The following is a 22930-nucleotide window of genomic DNA, read 5'->3' as shown; positions in this document are numbered from 1 at the left end:
AAGAAATAGTGTTACAAAAAACGACTGCCTTATTTTGGTAAATTGTAAATCCTTATGCTGTTTTCTAGGAAGGAACACTTTAAACTATTTCTAGATATAGTGGTATTACTTGATTTTTTTTTTTGAATGTTTTAACCATTAGTCCTTGAGGCCTCCTGTAAAAAAGGATTTAGCTTTTGTATTACCATTCCATACCCTAGACTATCTCCACATAAGTACTTCTCATTTCAACTAATTAATGCCGTTGCTTTTTTAATACTGTTGATATCTACATCATCATCATTATAAATATTTTTTTTTAAAGAGAGAGTGAGAGAGGAGAGAGAGGGAGGGAGAGAGAGAGAGAATTTTTAATATTTATTTTTCAGTTCTCGGCGGACACAACATCTTTGTTGGTATGTGGTGCTGAGGATCGAACCCGGGCCGCACGCATGCCAGGCGAGCGCGCTACCGCTTGAGCCACATCCCCAGCCCATAAATATTTTTTAATAGAACAAAAAGGTGTATAATAATTAATTTCTTTCTGGTACAATTTACTTATTTTGGTGATAATAATTCCCACCTTAAATTCTTTGCTCTTCTAGATAAATTATCCCCCCCACCCCCCCACTGCAGTGGCCTCTTCCTAACTCATGGGTCAAGACTCTCAACCTCTCTCTGAAAAATCCCTTTGAATCTTAGTTGTCAGATAAACTATTTCCTCATTTCGGTCTTATTTTTTGGTTTACATCCTTGTTTTGAAGTTTATACAATTTACTTGGTTAATGTTCTTGTAAATTGGGTTGAATTCTTGAAGGTTTGATTGCACAATGAATAGCAGGAGGGAATTATTTTCTCTCAATTTTTAATTAAAGAGATTTGATTTATTTCTAAATTCTAAGTATTTCTGTGAAAGTGTTTTCTTTCTGATTCATGTAATATTACACTCCCATCCATTAGTCTTTTAAGATCTTGTGCTTATTAGTTTGATCTTCTGTAATGCTTTGAAGATGAGTAGGTTGGTCATGGCATGTAGTCTTTTAAGTTGTAGACAGATGGGCTCTTGCACAACAGAGAGTAATGTCTGTCAATTACTGAAAACATTATTGCATTCTCTCTTAATTTCTCCATTTTGTTTCTGGTTTTACTTCAATTTCTATGGAAATCTCACTGTATGGCAGTTGAATTTACTCTATGACTCTAATGTTGTTCTAACGTCCCAATCATTGTGCTGGATTATTTCTTCAATCACTATTTAAATTTTCTAGTGTGCTATATTTCATTTTTTGATTCTTATAGTGCCTTGGTTTTCTATTTTACCATCTTAATTAATGCAATATCTTCCCTTAGTTGCCTGAAGATATTAGTCATAAAAAACTTTGTTTATTTAAACATCCTTTTTACATTCAATCTTATTAGCTGCTTATTTGTAGTAAAATTTTGTCTTATATTTGAGAGGTTTTCCTCAAATGAACAATTTTCCATTTATTCTTAAATTGTGGGCAATAAATATGGATGTTTCTTGACATCTATTGTCCCATCCAAGACAGTAGCCACTAACCATATGTAACTACTGAGAACTTTAAATGTAGCTAGTCAAAACTCAGATGTGCCATGAGTTTAAATAAATATCAGATTTTCCAAACTTTGTACAATAAATATAAATTATAATTTTAATTAATTTTAAAATTGTATGTTGAAATGCTAATATTTTTGATATTCACTTGTTTTCTGTCCTATATCATTAACATCTATATTCATATTTTTGTAAATTTTGTTCATTGTATTTTTATGAGAGTTCAGGTGCACATGAAAATAAACATAGGTATTCAATTTTCCATGTTAACTAGAAGTTTTGGTCATGTTTTAAAATTTTTAAATCATCTCATCATCCCCTTCTACAGTAACTTGTGTCTGTTGGGTTGTGTTGGGGCATTTAAGTGTCTGTCCTATGATGGGGTCTCTGTTTTTCCCTCTGATAGCTGATCAATAGGCTTAGTTGGTTCACATGTCCTTTTTCAAACCATGCCAACTACAGCAGTGTAATTATCCAAGTGCTTTATGTAATTACCTAATTTTATTTGCTTAGAATTTAACTTCCTTTTACTTAGATTCAGTTAATCATCTGGGATAGATTAAGGATCTAATAAATCTGTGAACACACTTTTAGGGGACTTGACTATCAATCTCACGCTCTCAATTAAGTTTCTCTCATTGTTTCCTGCAATTTATAAGTTTTAAAATATAAGATGATATTGTGAGGTATTATCCACATGGCTTTGTTCCTTCTAATCTCTTCATTCTCTTTATGGACTGAATGATATGAATCCATAAATTGGGGAAAGGATTTTAATGGTTCCAAGGAATGGACCTTGGAAAGTGATTATTACTCAACCTGACAGAGTTGTTCTTAACATCATCCCAAAACAGACAAAAGGACCAGAAACTTGGATGGAAGTGGGGTCATCAGAGCTTAAGTCTGAAAGTTCTGTGATCTGCCTTGCTGCCCACTAGTTCCTGAGGATGAGCTCGCTCTCCCTTTCACCCAGCAGGTGAGTGTGAGCTTCTCAGGGAGGATGTGATAAGCCCAATGCTGTGTGCATTCTGGCCCCAAAGCAGTAGGTTATGATTGGCTCTTTGTGTGGACTGCAGGCATCTATATTTAAAAGTAGATTAATGGAAACATTTGGACCATAAAATTGTGTCCAGGGCCTGGAAGATGGTGTTATAAAGTCAAGGAGCTATCATTTCAAAGTGCTCATGGCCAGAACAAGGGAAATCCATAGCCATGAATTTAGAGAAGGCACACATTATGTCCTCTGAACATAATCAGTTGAGAAAAATATAACTGAGATCTAAATATGAAATGACCAAGCAATATCAAAAGTTGAAAGTTTCTTAACAACGAATATATGGAATATCCTGGATCAGACAGAATGGAGGATCAAGGTTAAAAATAGAATGTATAAATTGCTTTTGGGTCCAGCTGCTACACTTTGCCCGCTCCTGCAGCAGCAGCCGTCTGTGTTGCTATAGTTGTCCCAGTCGCCCTCGCTGTGCGCCCCTCAGAACCAGCACCTCACCTTGCCCAACATCATGCTCTTCAGCAGCAGCTCACACCAGGACCTGTCCCAGCATGGCTGACCTCCTTGGCCTGTAGCTAGGCATGGTGGTCACCAAGAAGTTCAGTAGCCAGGAGACCATCATTGAGCTTGGTGAAATGTAAGAGGGGAAGATGTCTATATCATCCAGAGTGGCTGTGGAGAAATCAATGACAACCTGATGAAACCTGCTCATCATGATCAATACCTGCAAGATTGCCTCATCATCCAGGTGACCGCAGTGATCCCGTGTTTTCCATATGCCTGACAAGATAAAAAGGACAAGAGTCATGCTCCAACTTCTGCAAAACTTGTGGCTAACATGCTCTCGGTTGCTGGGGCTGATCACGTCATCACCATGGATCTGCATGCCTCTCAGATACAGGGATTCCTATATATTCCTGTGGATAACTTATACATGGAGCCTGCAGTTCTGCAGTGGATTTGGAGAACATCACTGAGTAGAAGGACTATATCATGGTTTCACTGAATCCACGGGGAGCCAAGAGGGTCACATCAATTGCAGATAGGTTGAATGTGGAATTTGCTTCGATTCTGCTGGGGGATGTGAAGGACTATGTGGCCATCCTCATGGGTGACAGGGCTGACACATGTGGTATCATCTGCCATGCTGCGGATAAACTACTCTCAGCTAGAGCCACCAAAGTTTATGCTATCCTCACTCATGGTATCTTCTCTGGGCCAGCTATATCCAGGATCAATAATGTTTCCTTTGAGGCTGTTGTCGCAAACACAATTCTGCAAGAGGACAAGATGAAACACTGCTCCAAGATTCAGGTGATTGACATTTCAATGATCCTGGCTTAGATGATCTGAAGGATGAGAATATCTGAAGGACAATGGAGAATCCATGTTTTATTTGTTCAGCCATGTTCCACTGTAAATGCAAAGTGAGAAGTGTCGCCTCCTCAGACTTATCACTTGATTTATTTGCTTTTTTAGGTTTAGGACTAGGCAATGGTAGGCTAATCACTGGCAAAGGCATCAGATATTTGTATAGTCTGAGATACATTATTTCCCCTTCTGAAGCCCAAGACTATTTCTTTCTGGTTTATTGGGGGAAAGGTGGTGGTTATTTGTTATTTAAGTGAACCATCTTAAATGAATCATGTTTTTATTATTTTAACTTGTTCTGATAGGTGATATTTTCTTTTGTTTTTTTAGTATTTTGAGGTGACAACTTTCAAGTATAAAATTCCATTGTGGAAATTCATCTTTTATATATTTTGAGGCTGCCAAAGGTGACTTCACATTAAAACCTTCTGTGCAAATATATAATGATAATGCCTATGGACATTTGGGTAATACCCTGTATAGTCTTTTACTTTGGAGTGAATCTTAGAAAATTTATTAATACCAAGAATTTTGAATTTTTTTCCTTCTTTAAAAATTGTATCTGGGTTTTAAATAAGCCACCTTAACTGTGCCTACTTTGTCCCAAATTTTATTTAGCTAAAGATAGCCACTGACACATTAATTTTTTTGGTAAAATTAGATATTTCAAAGGCAACATAGTTCTGTATGATTTTTTATTGCCACCTTTAAGTTATAACTATCACTTAAAATACCATGTCCCCAAACTCCAAAATTATGTTCTACAATCATTCTAATTTATAAACCATTTTGAATTGTGGTTGCTGAGCTCAGGGTCATATTTATACTCTCCTCTGTTCACCCCAGATAGATAATTATTTGGGATGTACCTAGTGTTCTTGTCATCATGTTTCTTTGCGCCATATTTTTATCCAAAGGTTTCACCTTGCATTTTTTCCAGTAATTTCGCTTAAGGATTTCTACCAAACGATGACTCTCTTAAATCCCCTCAAATTTACTGAGCTGATCATTATTTTGCTTTTGACTTACATAAATGTGAATTTTTTAATGAGTAGCACCAAATGTTTATTTAAACATGAGCTTTGGTTAAATGTTATTTTGCCCTTGGAAGTAGTAGGTATCTGGCAAACAAACATCTTAACTAAATCTGGTACACCACCCCCAAAAAAATGTGTGCAGGAGAGGCCTATGGAAAGTCAACATCAATTGCTTCATTAGGATAATGTTCAAAAAGTGGCTCAAAAGTGATTTAAAGATTGTGAAGGGAAAATTCACTGAGGAATGCCTTCTCCATAAATGGCCCTTGATAACATTCTCTTAAGTGAAGTGCCTTGCTGTCTCTGTGGCAGAAGTCAAGCATTGACTCTCTGAATTTATTATATGCATGTTGGAGGAAAACCAACTGAACTTGTCAGCCCCCAAATAACAGGATTCTTCTGCATAGATAAAGCCTAGAAATGAGAAAAACGATACCCTCTGCTGAATCTTTCATCCATTGTTTTATTGGAACTGGGGATTAAAATCTCTGCTGAGTCTTAACACTGAGAGAGAATAAATGCTCTGATCAAAATTCTTCAGGTTGAACAATCAAATCTAAGTCATTAACGAACTTGAACAGCAGTCATTAGAATTTAAAAATTTAAGACAGCAGAAGTTGAAGTTAGAAAATATCATTTAAGGGTCTGGGCGTGTGGCTCAAGCGGTAGCGCGCTCTCCTGGCATGCTTGCGGCCCGGGTTCGATCCTCAGCACCAAATACAAAGATGTTGTGTCGGCCGAAAACTAAAAAAAAAAATATATATATATATATGAAAGAAAATATCATTTAAGTTGTTACCAAAACTATCATTTTGTTGTACTTTAAATTTGTTTTTTGAGAAAGAGTGATGAAGCCTGGTAAAAAGTTGGCTCTGCAGTGCAGATTGACTCTGTCTAGAAAGAGTCGACTGGAGATGGGTAAAGAACCTATATGGGTGCTTTGGAATTTTCCTTTTTGATAAATGTCTGACATATGTATTTCATTGGATTGCTATGCTTGTATGAAATGAAAACAAATGTAAACGCTTATGTAGACAGCTTGACATACAAGTATGCAAGTTCAGGTGTGTTGACTAAAACCAGTTGATTTAAAGGTAACCGTTTTATCTAAGATAATTAAAGTCTAAGAATTTATAGAACTAGTTTTATAATAATGATTTCCAGATTTAAGAATATTGCTACTATCATTACTTAGCCCTACTTTTGCATTTTAAAATACTCCTGAATACAGTTATGAACTAATTAGATTGGACTTAGCCTTACACCATGGAGATACAGGCTTTAACTATTCAGTGGTTTCCAGTGGACAGAGATGACGAAGAATGCCTTGTGAACAGCTTAATCCCAGAACATACTCCTTCCTTGCTGTTTTTTGTGTGAAAACTTGAGACCACCAAATGTATCAATCCTGTCCAACTCTCCTGAATGGGGGCAAACTTTGCATATATCTAGCCAAAAAAGGGATCCACCAAAATATGACTATACCAAACTTGTTTAACCTCCAACTTAAATTATACTAGTCAACTTATAGATGTTCAGATGATAACTGCCCTTTAGTAGATATGCTGCCAACTAGATTCATGAATGTATCATTTGCAGTGCTTGCATTGGTTAGAATCTAGGATTTTAAGATCCTACAGTGTACTAAAGAATTTCAATAAAATCCTGCTGACTAAAAAAAATAATAATAAAAATTCCATTTTGCACGCCAGAGTTTGACAGTGACCTTCATTTCTATTTCAGTAATATACAACCATCCTCATGGTTTCTTGTGATCATTTGCTTATGAAAACAAATGAAAGATCTTTCCAAGTCTGTGATAGCTTTACTTTGGTTCAGCTGAATTTGATATTTCACATTCCATACGTCAGAGAATCCAGTTTAATTTCCCTGAGTGATAGAATCATGGACTTAAAGTCAAAATTCAAAATAAAAATTATTTTGACTTCTTAATGTATAACAGTTCTTCCCTTTAAATAAAGAGACTCATATTTCCCATAGGTTTAGGAGATCCTACAATATGTCAATCTTTAATTTCTATTGATTACATGTACATGTGTGTGTGTGTGTATGTGTGTGTGTGTGTGTGTGTGTGTGTGTGTGTGTGTGTGTATATATATATATATATATAATTGAACAAGTAATTATAGTATCAAAGTGTCATGACAGTGTAATATTTTATAATGGTTACTCTAGGGAAAAGCCAGAAGTTTTTTTTTCTTAATTATTAAAAATTTATATGTGACAGTGGGATGCATTACAATCTGGGCCAAATTGACATCTGGGTCAATGGTGGTTCCATTGCCAATTTTCCAAGAACTCTCCATACTGTTTTCCATATTGGCTGCACCAACTTGCAGTCAAACCATCCGTATGAGTATACCTTTTTCCCCACATCCTTGCCAACACTTATTGCTGTTTGTCTTCATAATAGCTACCATTCTGACAGGAGTGAGATGAAATCTTAGAGTGGTTTTGATTTTTGCATTTCTCTAATTGCTAGAGATGATGAGCATTTTTTCATATATTTGTTGATTGATTGTATATCATCTTCTGAGAAGTGTCTGTTCAGGCCCTTGGCTCATTTATTGATTGGGTTATTTGTTTTTTTTATGTTTATCTTTTTGTGTTCTTTATATATTCTAGAGATGAGTGCTGTATCTGATGTGTGAGGGGGAAAGATTGGCTCCAGGATTGTTTCTTTGGCTGAGAAGAAACTTTTTAGTTTGATTCCACCCCATTTGTTATTCTTGATTTTAATTCTTGCACCAAAGGAGTCTTATTAAGGAACTTGGGGTCTAATCCCACATGATGGAGATTAGGGTCTACTTTTTCTTCTATTAGATGTAGAGTCTCTGGTTGTATTCCTAAGTCCTTGATTCATTTTGAGTTGAGTTTTGTGCATGGTGAGAGATAGTGGTTTAATTTCATTTTGTTGTATATGGATTTCCAGTTTTCCAAGCACCATTTGTTGAAGAGGCTATCTTTCCTCCAATGCATGTTTTTGCCAACTTTATCTATTATAAGATAATTGTAATTTTGTGGGTTAGTCTATGTGTCCTGTATTCTGTACCATTGTTCTACCAGTCTGTTTTGGTGCCAATACTATACTGTTTTTTTACTATTGCTCTGTAGTATAGTTTAAGGTCTGGTATAGTGATGCCACCTGCTTCACTCTTCCTGCTAAGGATTGCTTTAGCTATTCTGGGTCTCTTATCTTTAGAGTTTTTTTTTTTAACAAGCATTATGGAAATAAGTTTCAGTGAAAGATCTATAGTTCTATGAGTTGGGATAAATTTATCTGTAAGTAATAAAATAGTCCAATAAAAGCAACTTAAAACATGGGGCACAATAATTTGTTTCATATAACAAGGATTCAATATGCAGGATGATTCTAAGCTGGCTGATTCACAGGGTCAACAATGATAGGGCTCTTCATGGATTTTTCTATAATTTCATTAATGTTTATCTCATGGGTACAAAGTAGCTGTAGGAATGCCAAGCATCATGTCTTTATATTGTAGGATAAAACGTATTTGTCTTGTGTCAATTTTTTAAAACACAGTGAACCCATCACTATAGCTCTGTAGCTGTATTTTCTTTATGCCTTAATTGTTAGTATTGTGTTCTATCTTGAGTGTGCATCTCTTATTATCAAAGAGAATTATTAAATTGATCAATATTCAGCCTCAGTATCTTGAAAGAGGGTCTTAGAATTACATGGACATAAAATATATGAAATATAATATCAGAGCTTGTTTAGAAAATATGAATATGGAGGGTCAGTGACATCTGTCACAATGGGTTCTATTCTGGTTTATGTAACTTCACTATTTGAATATTAAAGTGTCCTGAAAACAAGTTTCAAAAAGTTAAATTGCTGTGTGGAAGGTAACTTCATACTTGAAGATTTTTTCTTTTCTGACATCATTATGGTATTTTTGCAAAGAAACCTATGCTCTGTATGCTGGAGTAAAGAAAGACAAGATAGAGTAGACTTGCAAAAATGTGGTGAGGCCTAAGTTGCCCAAATCAGATTTGAACAGGATTTCATTTTCTTTATGTAAATTAGATAAGTGTTATATGTGAAAGAAAATACTAATGAAAAAAGTTAAGAGAAAATATATAATTTTTAAAAAATATTTCCTTTTTAATGTTATTTTATACAGATAGCAATAGGTGATCATGTGAGATAGTCATAGTAAAGGATGGAGCATCTGAGGGAAATGGTGATATTGAACCCTTAGCTCAGTACTGACTAACCTTGAGCAAGTTACCTAACTTATTTTGCTGTTTATAATATTTGGAAAAACAGTAATTTCTCGAAGGATGTTGTGAAGATTAATATAGATGACATAAAAGCCCATGTAATATTATCAGGATGCTCTTTGGTCTGTGTTAAGCACTGTCAATGTTAGCTATTAATATAATGTAATACAGTTTAAATGGTTTTTCAATACATGAACTTATGGAAATATAATTTCACAGGTTAAAATATGAAGTCATATTTCAAGGACTAAAATAGGTGATGGGATTTTTTTTAAACAGACAACACTCCACAATAATATGTAAATTCCTCCTCAATTCCAAGCAGATTAAAGAGATAAGCATAATGACTTTTAAAACAGTCACTATAAATAGTTTTGGTTCTACTTAACCCCAAGGAGGAAGGGGTATGAGATACTAAAGGTTGGAATTTAGTAAGATATAAATACCTATTTCCCCCAGTTGTCTTATTCTAGGAAGTTGCTCCTAGGTCTGACTATGTATCCATTTGTTTACATCGAAGCTCAGTTAAGTTCAAGGCAAAAGGAGGCCAGTGCTTGTCCCAGAGACTTTGAGGGTTGCTGTCTGATGGGGGGACAGGAAGATTGAGCTGCTATTGACTAATCCAGTTGAGCAATAGAGGGTGAGAGACTCCAGAAAAAAACTGTTGGACAGAGGCCAGGGAGTGAGCTTCATGGCGCATGAGTGTGCTGTCCTTAGCTTAACCCCAGCTTCTGGGAAGGGTAGCAGAACTTGGAAATAAATGTGACTGTAGTGGCACCACGAGAGTGTATTTTACAAGAGTTACCGGGGATTGCTAGGAGATTTTTAAGTGGGAGAGGGGTGGGGGAATAAGGGAGATTAGTACAAAATCTGTACTTTTCAAAAGCTCACTTCAGTAACACTGTTCTACAATGTAGACTCTTTCCATATCAAAGTGTAAAATAGAAAAAATAAACATTTTAAAATATTCAAGTTTCCTTGTGTTTAATTTCTTTATGAACATATCAATTAGGCTTCTATATTGGTGTGGATGATTATTTACCCATCTCAGTTTTCTTATTTCCATAGGCCTGAGCACTGGCTTTTTCTGCCCCCAACATTCATAGTCATATGATGTGCTTTTATCCATAGATACAAAGAAACATACTAAGATCTTTTTAAAACATATATTACTTCAGAAAGCAAAGAGATCTGTACTGACAGAAACACTCACCTTTTGATATTTTTATTCTGAATACTGTAAGGCTTAGAAATCATGATAATGTTTCCAAAGTTATAAACAAATCTCTTAGCTTTTGTATTTATTATTTTTGAATAATAGTTTCTGCATTTTATAACAAGTCAACAGATTTGCCCTCATTTTCTAGATTTAAATGGGGTTTTCTTTAGGCTGAAAGTTGCCAAAGAACAAAACGAAGATGATTATAAAATGCATCAAGTATTTTGTAACTTTTTAGCATTGAGATTTGTGTGACTTGAAATAGAGTGTTTAGTTTTTATTTGTGCTTCCTAATGCAAGTGAAGTGAGAACTTTTAGCAGTCTGGCTGCTTTGGAAACCTGAGTTTTCTTCTAGTGAAGCCTGAATTTAGGTACTCAATTTGAAATGACTTTCCTCTTTTATTTTGAAGCTACCACAACTCCATTTCCCTTCTCAGAGTCCTTGGCTACTGGTGGAAATTGCTAAATCTTCCTCTGGATGGGGTAATGTCCTCTGCCTTGGCCAAGGCCTGGTGCTGGATCTCTTAACTCCAGCTTCAGCATAGAGATGGTCTATTGTTTTCTCTATGGAGCCTGCCATTTGTCCTCCTAAAACCCCCTTTAGGATTGCCACCTCTGTGTAGGTTGAACCATAGACCCTCTGCTATGGTCTCCATTGTGCTATTTGATAATAATTTTTCTGTATGTGTAACTAAGCTTGTTTCCATTAAAGGTTTTGTCTATTTTCAGATCCTCTGGACTCAGAAATAGCTATTGTTAAAGATTAGTTCATTAAAGTTAAATGACTATCAATAAGTGTTTTAATTATAATCTATGTGGAAATAAGATAATCCTGAAACATCAAAGTAACAGAGAAATGCTTCTGCTGAGAGATTTATATTGACAAAAGGCAAAATTTAAATATGAACAAGAAAATGCTTATAGTTTACTAAGCATCCTCATGTTTTCCTACCAACCTTTAGTAATACTTGTGAACTAGATGCATAAAATCAAGGTTACCTATTTCATCCCAATTGTGGACATGTCTGCATTTATCTAATTTTCTTAATTTCCTCAGGTCAGTTATTTTCTTTGTAAAAAAAAAAAAAAGTGGCTAAAAGTACTTAATTCATAGAAATTTTCTGGACATGAATATTTAACATGACACCTGACCCATGGTAATGTGTGCATAAATATTTGTCCTTTTCCTATTCTTTCCTATAATTTGTCAAGTTGTCCCAAATAAGGAGAAAGAAATAGGATATATTGTTTAATTTACATCATTCTATTAATAATTTAATTAAAAATTCAATTTGATTAATATAGCCTATTTTAATTCTATTTAATGATTTAATTTAAAATTAAAACACAAGAACACTGGAATTAAAGTTTTAAAAAAAATAACTTCATACTAGTAGCAGTAATATTAACAATGTATGGAAATCAAAAAGAAGCATAAAGTATTAAAATGACCCAGGAGGTTATTATTAGGTTGAGTAACATCACTGAAGAACAAAGAATAATGACATACACAAAACATGGAAGCAGTACCTTGTCCAATCACATGGCAGAGCCAGGGATAAGAGATGTGAAGAAAAGGCGACAAGTAGAGAAAGTAGGAACACAATGATAAAAATCAAGCAATATTTGACTTGAGGGCTTTAAAAATAACCATTAGGATGATTTAAAACAAGATTTTCCTGACTCCCTAGCTCTCTAAATCCTTATTTTTTTAAATGATGGAGAATCAATGATCAATAAGATTTTTTTCAACTTCTGCAATATGAAGGTCATGAAGGAAAGAGAAGAACTGTATCACATGTAGATGTGGGCAAAAGGGTCCCTGGACTGTGAGTCACAGCTATTTATATCTGAGCAAATGTGCATGTCCTATGAGTCAAAGGACTTTGTGGTCTCTCCCCTCCGCTCCCCGCTTGAATCTTTGTGAAATTGTCTTCTGTGTATGTACAATATAAGCTCCTCTATACTAAGTGCCAGTTTGGACAGGCACTACTATTGGGTTGTCTCCGTAAGTATTAGTAACCTCAATAACAGTTCATCTGAGAAATACATTTAATGTGTATCTAAAACCCTCTGTTCAATTGGATGCAGCCAAGACTGCTTTAAATCAATGCTTAGACAACAAGCCATTTCTGAGCTAGCTTCAGACAACTCTACTTGATAGATTTTTTTAAACTGTTATATAAGAGTAGAGAGTTAGCCTGTACTATTTATAGCCAATCCATAAATCTTTGAAATCATTTATTTCACCATTAAAACCTCAATATTTATTATGCCAACCTCTTGAGGGAATAAAGATAACTAAATTTTGGATTTGTATTAAATGCTAGGTAAGTAACTATCTCTAGAATGAATGTTCTCAACTAGGGTAGGTTCAAAATATGGAACACTTGGATACACGCTGTAATTTATGTTGAAGTATTTGAAGTATATTGCAGAAAATGTCATGGTAGGAATCATGCTTTCTTCTTTGTGGCAGAGTTCTCAGCATGTAGTGGCTACATGATAAATATTCATGAGGTATGTGTGAGTACATGAGGATAAATGTCATCAGGCTCGAAATCTGCAGTTGTTTCTTAAATGATTTGGGAAACAATCATATTTTTGGTTTCATTTAGCATATATTAAAATGCCCTTAATTTTTAGAGTATGTTTGTTTTAAACTATAATTATGTATTACATATTTAATGGTATGTTCATCAAATAGTACCATCTTGGTTCTCTTATAGGGCAAAGGAGCATCACCACTATGGTGAGCCTGAACTTGATAGTGACAGTTTTCCATGGCTCTGTTCAATGCTATCTTCAGCTTTCCAAAACCCAGAGTATTCACTGGTGCTTTGTTTCTCCTCCCAAAGTCCAGCATACATGTTCTTACGTGCTTCCAAGGAAGACCATAAAGTCCTTCAACTAAGACACAGAATGGAAGGAGTCCAGGGAATTGCTAGGGGAAAATAAGTAGGGCCATCCCTGGAGAGGGAACTGCTACAGTGTTCTTTTAAACGTCACAGAGTAATTGTTTCTTTTTTTCAAAAAAAGAAAAGGACCAGGATAAAGAGAGCTCATTTTCAAGCTGGACAGGTTAGCAAACACTGGGTGCAGGGTTTACTTTGGTTTAGGAGTCTACTGCCTCACTGGAGTGTCAATCAAAATTCCACAGCCATTCTTGGATACTTGGAGGTGGGGCTGTCTGGCATACAGCAATGATTTGATCCAGCACTTGCAGCAAACAGACTGGAGTCATCAGTGTTATTCTGTGGTCTTCCAACAGCATTTTCAAAATACGTTAATATTCGTGGCCTTGCACTCTCTCATCGGACTTCTAACCGGTAATTACATCTATATAATAACTGAAAGTTACCTAGTTTAAAGATGTAAGAGTCCAGACTGGTGCCTGCAGTACTAAACTCTCTTGCTTTGTTCTGATTTTTGCTTTGTCCTTGCCCGGTTTAGGGTATACTTGAATTTCTCTCTTCTCTCAGGGAGTAGAATATGTGTGGTATTGTAGGCATTCAGACACTGTTTCCCAAACTTTTAAATAAGGATTATACTTAAAGAAAGTGGCGAGAGGCCAGGTGTAGTAATTTACTGTGATCTCACCTATGTCTACACTACTAATTGAAAAGAGGGCATTCAAAAGTATTTGCAATTATTTAAACCCTCCAATATATGGTTCCATTTTTGCAATGACAGAAATACCTTAGTAGAGCAACATACTAAAAAGTACAACATTATGTGCAGGAATCTTTTTTTTCTGAGGGATATGTATGTCCTAGGAAGACTTAAATTATAGATGGTTACTTTCAACCCAAGAGGAAATTAACAGAGTTATAGAAGTTTTGGTCTCCCTTGTATTAAGATTTTAAGACAGAGTGGCTGTCTTCTCAGACAGAAAGAACAATCTGTGCTCCCTGCTTCTGATGATCAGTGCAACAAGTAGAGGTCACAGGCAGTAACTACTGCTGGAATTCCTGGCATGGCACTAGTCAACAGGTGCCTTCTGTGACATGCCCAAGAGGTGATTTTGTAATTTTACTTAGGTTAGAGAACTCAGTTATTGTAATGTATTGACTCTGGCTACTAAATCTCTGATGCAATAGCAAATAGGATGTATAAGGTAACAAATAATTAACCAGTAAATTAAAGCTGGCTTCCAATTTGAAAGTCATCCCTCAAGATGTTTTTCAAGGAAAGAATTTACTACATAGAATGACAGTAGAAAGTATAGAAAATTAAGCATGGAACTAGGCAAAATTGTACGGATTAGTTACAATCACTTTGCTGGTCACATACAATCATTCCCCTTTGTGACCTTTTATTTGGACTAGCATTGTAATACTATGATCTGTAGGAATAGACCAGATTTGTATGTCTTAATTTTATTTATTGCAATTAAATAGTTAGAAATGCAACCTAGTGAATTAAAACAGTGCAGAGGCAATGGTTTATCTCAGTGGGCACTGTGAAACAGGAGAGTGAAGAGGTGTTTATAGACAGGAACAGGAAATGCTAATATAAACTCATTGAAAACATAACTTTTCATCCACATTTATGTAATTTGTGTGTCTCTTGGGTAGTTAATATTGTTACTCAAATATTCTAGAGAAGCCATAATTACAATCTTTTAATACAAGATCTCAGGAAAAATTGTTGCTTTACTATTATCAAGGTTATTGTAATATACAATAATTATGTACAAATTAAAGGGACATATTAAGAATACTAAATATATATGAATAGAAAATAAATCATGAAACTAGCATTATATAAATGACTCTCTAGAAGTTAGATTGTATGTTTTATCTTTGTTCATTCAATAAATATTTGTTTGCTCAATACATAATATATAGGTACTGACCTTTTTTTTTTATACTTATTCCATCTAGTACTGAGGTACTGACTATTTTCTGCACTTAACTTGTTCTACCTAGCACTGAATATTCAAATAATCCCCTAATACAAGTTCTATTCTTCTAAAAAAAAAAAAAAACTGAATGCCTATCAGTGCAGGGGACATTGGATGAAAGTCACTTCTTGATTGGACAATCAAGGGATCCTCCACTGATTTTGCTATAGTGTTCATATTTGTTTTAAAGATGATGAAAGATCCGTGGACTAGTAAGTATCTGCGGTCTGTGGAGTTGTAGGTTGCTTAGAAACTCAGTGACTATGGGCTTGCTATGGCAACCCAATTTATCAGTGAATGAAAAACTAAGCTGGCTTTTTGCTAAATCTCCATATTTTGCTGGTAAGAATATTCAGATTATCCCTTTTATAAGTATTTTTGTTATTTATACAATCAAGCTAAATATTGTAATTTACTAAATATTGAAAACAGTTTATTAATATAAGAAAGTAAAGCATGAATTCTATATTTTTAATTCAAATTTATAATGTCTACTAGTTCTATTGTCTGAGTTTTGAGATATACAGAAACATATGATTTTTATTAAATGTATGTAGAAAAAACTAGTACACCATATTATCCATATGCAAATAAATATTTATGTAAATCTCTCAAGTATTATTTCTGTGTTAACCTAAAAGTCTATCTAGTAAAATGCCATTTTTATTTTATATCACTAACTCCTTCACAGATCATATAAATATGAAACTGTATTAGTTCTATTTTGAATCTTATGTTTTAAGTAATATACCACATAATCTGCTACACAAATGTATTTACTGGAAAAGCAAGTTTTGGTGATGTGGAAAGGCATTGGGGAACGTGCTTTTACCCTTAGTTTGAGCAGTTGCTTACTGCAATAAATGTACGATGAGATGATTTTACCCGTTGTTTTTAGGCATGCTTTTAGATTCTAATAGCTTTCATTGTTTCATATATTTATGCTATTTGTGTACTGTAATCTTCTCTGCACTTCTTCAAATGTAAGTGTTGCGTTTACTTTATCTCCCTATTGATTGCCTCTGCTGTGTTTATCACAGTCAATAGCAAGGTAGAGTTAGCAGGCTCTCCTGAGACAGGACTACTAGCAGGCTTTTTTTATTGTCCTTTTCTCCTGGGTTTTGGCATTTATGCATTTTGTTTTGATATTTAAGGTTCACCATATTAAAAGTTCTCTTGAGAGTGAATGAAGCAGTCTGACTTAGGTTTTCACAGGACAGTGCTACATTTGATGGTTTCAATTTTTCTTTACGCTATATTCACCTCCACATAATTCTGAAGATAATCAATCTGCTTTACTATTTTGAATCATCTATTTTTTCAGTTCAGCTATGCATTGCCTCTGTGGGTAATCATATGCCTCATCTCACAGATGGAAAGAAGTGCAAGAGATAGAACTTGGGCCATTTCGCTGGAATTAACTTCCCTGAAAAACTCAATTACCAAAGTCCTTATTTAAAGATTCATGACTAGGCTATATTGATATCTCCCTTGACAGGGAGCATTTGGTTAAGTTCCACTGATTTGAAAAAATAAGTGAGCAGTCCAAAATATTGAACAATGCAAAGGAGTCAAACTCTTATCATGTAATCACATATGTGTATTATAGTCTATTAGGAGGCAGTAGATTGGCATGTACAAATTAGCAGAATATAAATATTCTGGAGACATGAAACAGACTCAGAAGAGAGAACAAAAACATATAGTACTACTTACTGATCTACATTTCATGTTTAATCATGCTTGTTAATGTGATTGAATTATTCTAATAAATTATAAAAAAATTTATTTTAATCAAAATGTCTACTCCTGGCAATGAATATAAACACTCAATCGACACATAGCATCATTTAAAATATTTGGGTAAATATTTCATAGAACCAAGTAATCCATTTTATAACTATTCAATAAATGTCTATGGAATGATAGAATTAAAGTCCTTCATAAAAATATTCTCTACTGTGAAATTGCTTTATCTGTTCAATATTCAGATTTTTGCTTAAAACAAACTATATATGCGTGGTATCTATTGAACACACACACACACACACACCCACACACACCTAAAATGCATATCTGGAAAATCAGTTATTTTAAATTTAACATCTGATAACTTGAAAAAGCAAAGATACTATATCTCCTATAAAAGTATTTAACATGCTCATGTCTGTTTTTAACCTATGCTGTGATACTCATAATAGTTTATTCAGCATCTATTCATGGAATATTTGGGCATGCATTATTATGTGTCAGACACCTTTAAACTCTGGAATATAATGGTAAACACTACAACATGGTTCCCAGAGAATACATTGTAGGAAATTTCACTGTGACCTGCTCCTTTGCTACTCATGAAAGAACAAATGCATGATAACTTGAACTTTTCTGGAATACCTTCTATGGCAGGACACTAAAGTGCCCTGAAGTTGTATATAGAAGAAAATAATGCCACATGGTATTTTATGTGGTAAAAACAAGGGTTAAAATAATAAATGCCAGAATAAGGTTCAATATTGACTAAAATTCTTATCATAATATTTGAAGGTTCATTTTTGTGTATTGAACTGCCATTGGAGGATGTCTCCTCTTAAAATGGAAACATCACTAAAGTGTATAAAATAAGCATATCCATGCAAGGATTCAAGAACCCCTAAACTCATGGTTTCTTCTAATATAGGGTTATTTGTAATTTTGTGTGTGCAAATTGCATTAAGTTAATTTAGATGCAATCACAAATTTATACACCTAAAACTGGATATCACTGAGAAAATTAAGATAGAAAACATCAATTAGTCAAAACTCAAGAATCAGTGAATATAGGGTAAATGAGGAAGAAAAGAAGGAAAAATATGAAATTCTCTTTCACCATTTTTTTTTCTTAAGTCCACATGAAAACTAATTATAAAACGTTCTTGAAAATATGCATGTTTATGACATAGGCAGCATTTAACGTTTGTACTTGGGGTTGCATGAATGTCGTTTTCATATTTTAATGGATTTGTTTCACCTCAGATTTTTGCTCACTTTCATCTGCTTTCCTCCAACCTACTGTGATTACCTGATTTTTCCCTGAGGAGTGATTGAAAATGAGAGGAAAAACAGGCTGAGCAATAATCTTGGATCATGGCCAGAAAATATTTTTAGTCTTTAGGCTGCATGAAAGATGCTGCTACAAGACTTATACATGCAGCTTGGTAAAATGGTGCCCTTAGCACATTCACACTGAGCACCAGAGCACCATGTTAACAAAGGAACATCCAAGTACAATGAAACATAGACAAAACAAGCATCTTGCCTCACATTTGTATCTGGATCCATGAACAGGAGGCATTTTGGAGCAGGAGAGCTTGCTAACCAAACTTGAAATTGCAGGCTCCAAAGTCAAACTGAGCTGTGTTCTAGAAATCTCTGAGGATCTATGTCCTAATTCAGCAGTGCAAAAGTAGCAGGGCGAGTAGTCATTTTAAGGATGACATTCCACAGCAAGTAAGATTCTGTAACCCACTATTGTTTGCTTAAATCTCATCTCTAAACAGGAAAGTTACATTCATAAAACTGAAAGGGAATAGTGACAATAAACATGTCAAGTCCTTGGTTGTTTACTGAAGAACAATGAGGATTATAGACACTTGCATAGACAGGGTTCATGATACCAAAACCTACCAAGAAGAGCTAGGAGGAGGAAGGAATTTTTTTCTATGTGACCCACAAGGTAAAGTACTTTAGTTCATGGTCATTGTTTCATAATGCGAGATAAACTTTGATAGCCCTAACAAAGTGTCAGGGCTAATAGGTAAGTGTTAAGATGGTAAGTCAAGCTTCTCTATTATTGAAAATTTGAATTAGGAGTTTCCAAAGTGAAGATTTCAGTCTACTCCTGCCTGACAAGTTTTCACTTCTTCATACAAGCAGTTAATCAGAAATCACAAACACATACAATACAGTCAACAGTTTTAATAATTTAGAATGGTTCTGAATTCATAAGACATCTCTGTTATATATTACAGATTAGTAACCTGGATTTTTAAATTTTTTCTGGATTCTAATGTTACTTAGAATGTTTATGGAAATATGGTATAAATAAAGCAATGTAAATGATTCATAAAATTTCGAGAAACACATTTGTTTCTGGAAGTTTAAAGATATATATTGCGTCTTATATATAATATGTTATATGTTACAAATATTATATATAACACATTATTTTAGTTATATGTCTATATAGGAACAATATGTAAAACATATTTACATATTTTTGCAAAGAATATTGTATGGTGCCTGGTCAAAGAAGAAAAGTACATTTAGAGTAAGATTTTGCCACTTTTAATCCTATAAACTCTTGACAATATTAAGAGCATATTTTAAGGTATTCCCAAGAATACCTTCGAGAATTAATATTCCAAGTCAAACCTACTGATACCATGAAAGAAAATTCGGGCTTCTCCAAGAATAGGTCCTTCCTTTAAGAACATGAGACTCAACCTGTAGAGTGAGGTTTTGATTTCACTGTATGGTTTGATTATTTGACATTCTTTAAAAACTGTTAGCAGAAGCTTCTATGTCACTCAAACGTAGGATCTGTGCCAAGTGGTTCTCTGAACTGTCAGGGCAGAGGGATCACACTTCTCTACTCAAACAACAATAACAAAAATACACAAAACTGAAGAAAGTCTCAGAGCTATATTTTCTGTTGTTTTTTTTTATAAGTTGTTGTTACATAACATCATTCTTAGAAACTTTACAAATAGGTCTAATTAGGTGTGCTTCCATATGCCTGGAAACTGTGCGAGTATGTTTGCTTGTGAGTCTGTATATGCATTTAACTGTTCCAAGGAAGCTAATGCTCAAGAGTTGTGTGTTTTAAAAAATAAGATGGTAGAAGGTACAGATGCTAACATAATTGTTTTTAGAATATTTATTATGTTTATTTTATCCCCCACTTGAGAGATTCTCTCTCTAGTTCAGGGGTATAATATTTCTCAGCATTAAAATTGTTGTACCCTGAATTATGACAAATTTTGTCTTTCTGCCCTGTGAAATTTCAAATTAATTGACTCTCTTAATTTTATATTTGGTATTTGTCAATTAAATTCTGATTTTAACTACCAATTATTGATCTTTTTACCAGCTATTCCACCACTTCATGCTTTGAGACCTAATTATTCTTTTCCCCTAAAAATTTCCATCTATTCAATGAGCACAACTTACCTGATAAATTATGCTGAACATAATATTTCTCGTTCCATAGCATAATTTAAGGAGAGAAAAGAAAGGAAGTCAACACTTAAAGAGTTAAGTCATGTTTGCACCTGTTCAAGTAAGAATGATGTCTGCCAACATTTCTAGATGGCCTGAGAGATTTACATATTGATCTGGCCATGCCCACATAAGGTCTGTCTTATACACAGAGGTGTTCTCTGTTTAATCTCTTTTACACACAACTTCTACTATGACTTCTGGGAAGCATTTAGGTAAGATTACTTTATATTTTTAATGAGTATGTTTGTCACATTGTCTTGATTCATTGAGCCATGTGGTTTAAATCTAGATATTACCTTGACATTCTTCATTTTATCTATTAAGAATGTTTTTGAAGTTTTCTCTTAAAAGAGTCACTAGAAATCTGACATTACATTATACTGTTGACTTTTGCAACTTAAAATTCTTAAAATCTATACCTACATAATTATTTTTATTCTTACATGTCATGTCCTTCCTTACCATTTTAAACAAGTGAAAAAACCATTAGTTTAATATTTCTAATAAATACACAAGCTAGCAATTGAAAAATGTATAAGCATGTGTTTACATATGTGCATAAAGGTTTGTATGTATAAATCTATATTGTTATTCCCTAAGGATTAATGGGATACATTCTTTCCTATTTTACATTGCTAAATAATGTTTTGAGACAATTTCCAGATCATTAGAATCCATTTTATTTAATAAATTTGAAAATGATTGTTAATTGCCAACTACAGAATATGTTCATCATTCATTTGTTATATGTAGAAAATTTTCTCTCAGTGTAATATTAGGTTATTTAGAATCACTATTGAATTTCTACAAAAATTTTAAAGAATATGTAAAATTAGTATTGATCAAGAACACACTTGATATTTCATTTTAGAAAGGAATATAAGCTCTTCAGTTAGTCTGGATTTTAACCCTTGTTTTGACACATCCTTCTGTACCTCAGCTGGTTATATAAAGAGCCTAATAAGTGGTATGAGTGGTCAATAGGTAAAACATGTGAAACACTTAGCTCAACATCTGGCAGTTAGTATGCTCCCACTGTTTGTTACCTTTGTTATTTTATCATCATCTTTATAACTTAGGAGTGTTTTGCTTACCTGTACAACCTAGCTTTACAATGCGAGTAATAATGAAATGTTTCATTTGCTGTAGGATATTTCATTTACTGTCAAGAGAAAAATATCACTTAAATTTAAAATATGCTAACCTATTACTGTGAATGACAAATTTATATTTGTGTATGACTGTACATTTAAATCTATCATCTAATTTGATTGTCAGCTTGAGGGTATAGACTCTACGGTTTTCCTCTTTGATAAGAAAGACATCAGGAATATAATGACTGTGTCATGTCCACTTCACCAATTCCATTGTGAATAAAGCTGAGCTAAGAATTGGGGCCATGTGATCTCTCTTCAACTTTTTTTAAATGCATCTGTCATCTGCTTCTCAAATATGTTGCAATATTTGTGCTACTCAATTTATCCTGTTCCTCTTTTATTTCTCAAGAGTTAAATTCCATGAGTCAGCTTGTCCAACATACTGCTGCAAAGAATTTGTATGAACCATGAACTCTCTAGAAGCAACCCTGTTAATTTTCATATTCTCAAAGTAAAGAAAGCAGTTTGAAGAATGGCATGAGTTTTAAAAGGAAATGACTAAAACTTGTATAAATTACAGAAATTTAAAAATTTTATTCATCAGTACACATAAAGTAAAACATGACAAAATTTTAAAATGACAAATATCATAACATTGGTTATTGGAAAAAACTGAGGATAAGACAAATCAACACTGAAAAAAATAAATGAGGATATTATAAGTGTTTTAAAATAAATGGCTAGTATACTTTAGAAAATGTTATATTTCATGAACTAAATATTCTTTTAAAAACCACCAACGTACTTGTTAAAATCTTAAATTTCAGTATAAACCAGTGTGAATATTTATAAAGACAGGCATTCTCACACATGGCTGTGTACAAATAAAAATTTGACAAAATCCTTGGAATTTTGGAAAAACAGCATACACTGGTGTCCAGGGTACATGTACATAAAGCTATGAGAATTTTGTGCCTTACCTTTATAAGAACAGAAAACTAGAAACAATGATGTTCATTCATACAGCATTTACTATTTAAAACAAGTACAGCACTTATTATGAAATATCTTGCAATAGAACAATAATGGACTATTCATGATATAGGAATACCTACAAGGAACATAATATAAGAGGAAAGTTTCAGAAAATATGATTCAGTATATATTGTATGCCACATACATGAATATATAATTTTGACATTATTAAA

General features: G+C 33.9%; 1 protein-coding gene and 1 pseudogene across 18 annotated transcripts in view; both read left to right on the top strand.

The window, feature by feature from the left end:
• The window catches only part of CD36 (CD36 molecule (CD36 blood group)), an 88674-nt gene that overhangs the window by 26088 nt on the left and 39656 nt on the right, over positions 1-22930 (top strand). For 3 of the 17 annotated variants that reach the window (XM_081284164.1, XM_081284172.1, XM_081284162.1), the window contains exons 1-2: positions 13654-13789; positions 20615-20837. The exons of 5 other annotated variants lie outside the window; for them this stretch is intronic. The gene's annotated coding sequence lies outside the window, so the exon portion shown is untranslated. Of the gene's footprint in view, positions 1-2409; positions 2532-13643; positions 13790-20614; positions 20838-22930 lie in introns of those variants that run through there. 9 more of the 17 variants (XM_081284167.1, XM_081284163.1, XM_081284170.1 and 6 more) reach the window with 8 other exon arrangements.
• Positions 2538-11976, top strand: LOC308643849 (ribose-phosphate pyrophosphokinase 2-like; annotated as a pseudogene). Its single transcript has one exon. The product of its transcript is annotated as a ribose-phosphate pyrophosphokinase 2-like (transcript).

Source organism: Spermophilus citellus, assembly GCF_964194105.1.
Source record: "Spermophilus citellus genome assembly, chromosome: 3".
Taxonomy (NCBI): Eukaryota; Metazoa; Chordata; class Mammalia; order Rodentia; family Sciuridae; genus Spermophilus; species Spermophilus citellus.
Note: the sequence above shows the minus strand (reverse complement) of the source record. Positions and strands in the feature narration are given on the sequence as shown.